General features: G+C 37.6%; 1 long non-coding RNA gene across 1 annotated transcript; it reads right to left on the bottom strand.

Annotated features, from left to right (window-relative positions):
• Positions 1-1,404: 1,404 nt before the first annotated feature.
• LOC111540321 lies at positions 1,405-3,810 on the bottom strand. The gene is made up of 2 exons (XR_002730946.2): positions 3,687-3,810; positions 1,405-1,678 (listed from the first exon to the last, which is right to left on the bottom strand). It is a non-coding gene; the product is annotated as an uncharacterized LOC111540321 (long non-coding RNA).
• Positions 3,811-5,744: the final 1,934 nt, after the last annotated feature.

Genomic DNA, 5,744 nt, shown 5'->3' with positions numbered 1-5,744 from the left:
ATTAAGTCTCTCTGGCATTTAGGTTCTATGCAGAGTTAAGTTGTAAGTTACAGCCCCTGCCTTTTGAAATTTACAAATCAAAAATTCGCTTATTTTTTTTTCAAGATGCATTTATTGAGCCTCAATCACTGACCAGGCATTGTACTATAAATAAAACACACAAGGGTGACTAAAAGCAAATAGCACCTTCCTCACAAATGTTATAGTCTAGTGGAAAAGTCAAATACTCACACAAATAAATGACTGGACGTGGGGTGTCGGGAGAGAACAAAGACGACTAACATGGCGTACTTCCGGGTTCTTTATCGCCAACTTTCCCGCGCCGGGGACACGCACAGGTCAACTGCGCAGGCGCAGCATGTCGTCCGACGGAGGAAACCAAAACCTATCTGGCGGCGCCCACGGCACGGCCCTCGACCCGCCCACATCCTGCCTACCGCCCGCCCACTCCCAGGCCCAAGACATAAAAGCCGCTCTCGGCAGGCGCGCGGCAGGAACTTCAAGGGCCCAGCCTCATATGCGGACTGAGGAACCTCGCGGGAGAACGCCGGAGACCGGTGAGCCTCGCCTCCTCTTTCTTTACATTGGCTACATACTAAAGTTCCCTTTTTATCTTGCTTACTTGCCTTTTTCTCTGGCGCCGGCTCTGGTGGTCGCATAAAGCAAATCAATAAATCCTAATTAACAACCATACTAAATACCAGCTCTATGAAAGATTAAGATTAGGGTACTTAATTCATGCTAAAAAAATAACATTTGAACTGAAAAACTGAAGGATAGGAAAGAGGCAACCAGCTGAAGGGTGTAGAGTAACAGTATATGCAAGGGCCCTGCTGAAGAAGAGAATATAATGTATTACAAGAATCAGAAAAATACTAGAATATAGCTGCCTGTAAAACTAACCGTACAAATGAATGCTATGGAACATTAGAGAAGAAACATTAGGAGAGGTGGTCATGGAACACTTCCTCAAGAAAATGGAACTCAGAGATAGACTTTAAAGAAAGTGAAGATTTTAGAAAGGAAAGTCCTAGGTACTTAGTATTTTTGACAATTACCACAGCAGAAAACAAAGGTATCAAAGGACATAAAATATCCTTTTTTTTTTTTTTTTTTTTTTATTGAGATGGAGTCTCGCTCTGTCGCCCAGGCTGGAGTGCAGTCTCAGCTCACTGCAAGCTCCGCCTCCCGGGTTCCCGCCATTCTGCCTCAGCCTCCCGAGTAGCTGGGACTACAGGCGGCCGCCATCTCGCCTGGCTAATTTTTTTTTTCATTTTTAGTACAGACGAGGTTTCACCGGGTTAGCCAGGATGGTCTCGATCTCCTGACCTCGTGATCTGCCCGTCTCGGCCTCCCAAAGTGCTGGGATTACAGGCGTGAGCCACTGCGCCCGGCCAAAACATCTTATTTTCTTGTTATGCCTTTAATTTTTGTATTTATGAGCTTGTTCATTTGAAAATGAAAGATACATATTGCCATGTTTTCAAATTGAATTTATACAGAGACAGGCCTACAGTGAAAGAAAAACAGTATTTTTCAGATAAAAATTAATTCAAATGGATGTAACTTAAATGAAAAAATAAAACTATAAAACCTTAGGAAAAAAAAAATTTAAGAGAAAATCTTCAGGATCCAGAGGTCAGCAAAGAGTTCTTAGTCACGACACCGAAAGTGTAATCTGTTAAAGGAAAAAATGATCATTTAAACCTCATCAAAATTAAAACTTTTGTTCTGCGATAACTCATGTGAAAAGTCTTAAAAGATAAGTGAGAAACAAAGAAAATATTTGTAAACCAAATATCCAACAAAGGAATAATATCTAGAATACATTTTTTAAAACTTTGAAAACTCTAAATTTAAAAATTAGAAAATTGGCGAAAGACAGGAATTCTAGATTTCAACATTCTAGATTTCTAATTTCTAGATTTCAAATCCTTCTAGATTTAGAAGGATATAAAGATGACAACACATGGAAAGATGTTCTACCTGTCGGCCATCAGGGAAATGTAAATTAAAACCAGAAAGAGATATCACTATACACCCATCAGAATGTCTAAAACAAAAATATGAAAACAGCACATGCTGACAGGTTTGAAGAGAAATAGGATCATTCATACTTTGCTGATGTGAATATAAAATGGTACAGCCACTCTAGAAAATATTTTGGCTGTTTCTTATGAAATTAAACATTCAATTACTATATGGCCCAGCAATTACTTTCTTGAACACTTATCCCAGAGAAATGAAAACATTTTCACACAAAAACCTATACATGACTGATCATATGAGCTTTATTCATAGTAACTAAAAACTAGAAATAGCCCAGATGACCTTCACTGGGAGAACGGTTAAATGAACTGTGGTATATATGCACCATGGAATATTGTTCCATGAAATTAGAAGTAACCAACTGTTGATAAACACAACAAATAAATATCTGGAGAATTATGTTGAGGGGAAAAAGCCAATATCCAAATGTTACATTGATCCATTGATACAACTTTTTGAAATAAAAATAATATGAACATGGAAAATAGATGTGTGCTTGCCAGAAGTTAGAGATCGGGATGGGAGGCAGGTGGGTGGTTATAAAAGAGCATTCTTGTGTTGATAGAGGAGTTTTGAATCTTTGCTGTTATGGATTTCATGTTTATATCGTCCCCCCAAAATTAGTATGTTGAAACCCTTGTCTCCAATAAGAATGGCATTCGGAGGCAGGGCCTTTGGGAAGTAATTCAATTTAGATGAGGTCTTGAAAGGGGAGTCCCCATGAAGGGATTAGTGCCCTTATAAGAAGAGACCAGAGCTCTTTCTCTCTCTCCCATATAAAGATACAGCAAAAATATGGCCATTGGCCACCAGGAAGAGAGTCACAACCAGGAACCAAATCCATCAGCACTTTGATTTTGCACTTCCAGGATTCAGAACCATGAGAAATACATATTAGTTGCAGGGGCCATTGAAAATAATATGCTAAGAATAAATAAGGCTCAAGGACAGTATCTCTAGCTAGTTGCACTTTTAATGAACTCCAGTAGTCAAGGACACTATCTCTAGTTGAACTTTTAATGAACTCTAGTAGGCGCCAAGAAGGCGGACAAATAAGAAAAAGTTTAGAGACAACTAAGCAGAAGGTTACATCTGGGTGCAGAAAGTTTGTTTTGCATTGTGTTAGTTCTGCTGACGTGGGGTTTATGGAGTATAAATAAAGTGAGGCGGAGGCTCTAGGCGCGGCCGCCATGTTCTCTGTTTGTCTTTGTCTCTTGTGTCTGTTCATTCTCCACCACCCCCGGCACGGGCCCCAACATTAGTTGTTTAAACTACCCAGTTCGTGGTCTTTGATATAGCAATCCAAGCTAACTAAAATGATTGTGGTGTTGGATACATGAACCTACAGCTGTTAAAATTATGTAGAACCAAATACACAGGTGCACACACACACACACATAAACACATGAGTACAAGGAAAATGGGAAATCTGAAATAAGATCAATGGATTGTATCAGTGTCAACAATCAGGTTGTGGCTGGGCATGGTGGCTCATTCCTATAATCCCAGCACTTTGGGAGGCCAAGGCTGATGGATCACTTGAGGTCAGGAGTTCAAGACCAGCCTGGCCAACACAACATGTTGAAACCCCATCTCTACTAAAAATACAAAAATTAGCCAAGTGTGGTGGTATGTACCTGGAATCCCAGCTACTCAGGAGGCTGAGAGGCAGGAGAATTGCTTGAACCCAGTTGGCAGAGGTTGCAGTGAGCCGAGATCATGTCACTGCATTGCATCCTGCGCAACAGAGTGAGACTCCATCTGAAAAAAAAAAAAATATATATATATATATATACACACACACACACACACATAAATATATATCTCCTGGTTGTTATACTATAGTATAATTTTGCAAGATGTTCTTATGGGAAAAAAATTAGGCAAGGGATCTCTCTGTATTATCTTTTACAACTATATGTGAATCTACAATTACATCAATGCAAATTTCAATTAAAAATAGAATTTAAAAACGTATAGCTTCTTCCTGGGAAGAAATTGGTCAGAAATTAACACAAGAACAAAACACGAGGATGTAACTTGCTTGCACTGCTCTCAGTGGCAGAGGGGGCTATCTAAACACCACAGCAATGCAATAAGGAACGTCAGGCACCCTGAATGATAGCGCTGTTGAGGTAGCAAAGCAAAGTGGCCTTCAGAACTTTCAAAGATACAAGAATTCTAGATTTCAACTTTAAAACAGAATTAATTTAAGTGCTAAAATATCAAATATAAAAATACCTTCAGAAAGCATAATTGTAGGGAAAATTTCCAATCTTCCTTTTTTTTTTTTTTTTTTGGAGATGGAGTCTCGCTCTGTCGCCTGGTCTCAAGTGCAGTGGCGTGATCTCGGCTCAGTGCAAGTTCCGCCTCCCGGGTTCACGCCATTCTCCTGCCTCAGCCTCCAGAGTAGCTGGGACCACAGACGCCCGCCTCTAAGCCCAGCTAATTTTTTGTATTTTTAGTAGAGACAGGGTTTCACCATTTTAGCCAGGATGGTCTCGATCTCCTGACCTTGTGATCTGCCCGCCTATGCCTCCCAAAGTGCTGTGATTACAGCTGTGAGCCTCCAAGCCTGGCCTAAAATCTTCTTGTATGAAACACTTATCTGAGTATCTGACATTTAAAGTCAGTCTTTCCATAAGATTTTCAATCTGCATAGACATTGGCTATCTTTTTTTCCAAATTAAAAAAAAAACTTTCATTTTTAAAAAGAAGGAAAAGAAAGAAAACAATTCTTTATCATTATAAAGTGTTTCTATTTATCTCTAGAAAATTTATTTCATTTAAAATATTCTGCCTTGTTAATAAATGGTTATACCAACTTTTGCTTGGTTAGTGTTGGATGTAATATATATATTTTTACATCTTTTATTTTCAGTCTTTGAGTGCTGTTACACGAGTTATGTTTCTTTTAGCAGTTGATGCTGTTGTTATTGTTTTTAATGTATAACAGTTGTGGAACGGTATCAGTTTAGGTTGTTTTACTTTTAATTAGGTATAACAGTCATTGTCTTTTAATTAGAGTATTTAGTTATTTTACTTTCGATGTTAATGAAATATTTGGCCTTAAATATACCATTGTGCTTTTTTATTTGTCTCACCTGTTCTGTTTTCTCTTTTACTTTGTAGATTATTTCCTTTTAAAATAAATCACTTAGATTAAATTTAGGTTTTTTTCTACATTAACTATTTTTTAGTATTTTATTTCCCTTTATTATTTTAATAGCTATACATTATTTCACTGCTCTTTCAGTGGTTATGCTAGAGACTACAACATGTGTCCTTGATATATCAAAAGCCTAATGTGAATTAATAATTCTATCTATTCTTGGCTAATGTTAGAACCTTAGAACATTTAACACTCTTCTAATGTCTGCCTATTTTCTATTGTTTTCGTGTCTTTTTTATTATAAATGTGTGTGACTTCCTTAGACATTATCTTATTATTATCTAAAATAAATAGTTATTTAGATTCACTCTCATATAGACCATTATCACACTTTTCATTCCTTTCAGCATCATTGACTTCTCATCAGACACGAATATTGACAATTTTAAAGCATATTAGATACAGTGGAAGAGAGGATGAGTAAACTAGAAGACAGATCTGAAGAAAGTATCAAATTGAAACACACAAAAAAAGAAAGATAAGAGATACAAGGCTATGGTGGAAAAAAAGTCTAAAATGTATG

The sequence above is a fragment of the Piliocolobus tephrosceles genome, chromosome 13, assembly GCF_002776525.5.
Source record: "Piliocolobus tephrosceles isolate RC106 chromosome 13, ASM277652v3, whole genome shotgun sequence".
Lineage (NCBI taxonomy): Eukaryota > Metazoa > Chordata > Mammalia > Primates > Cercopithecidae > Piliocolobus > Piliocolobus tephrosceles.
This window is presented reverse-complemented; position numbering and strand designations above follow the sequence as displayed.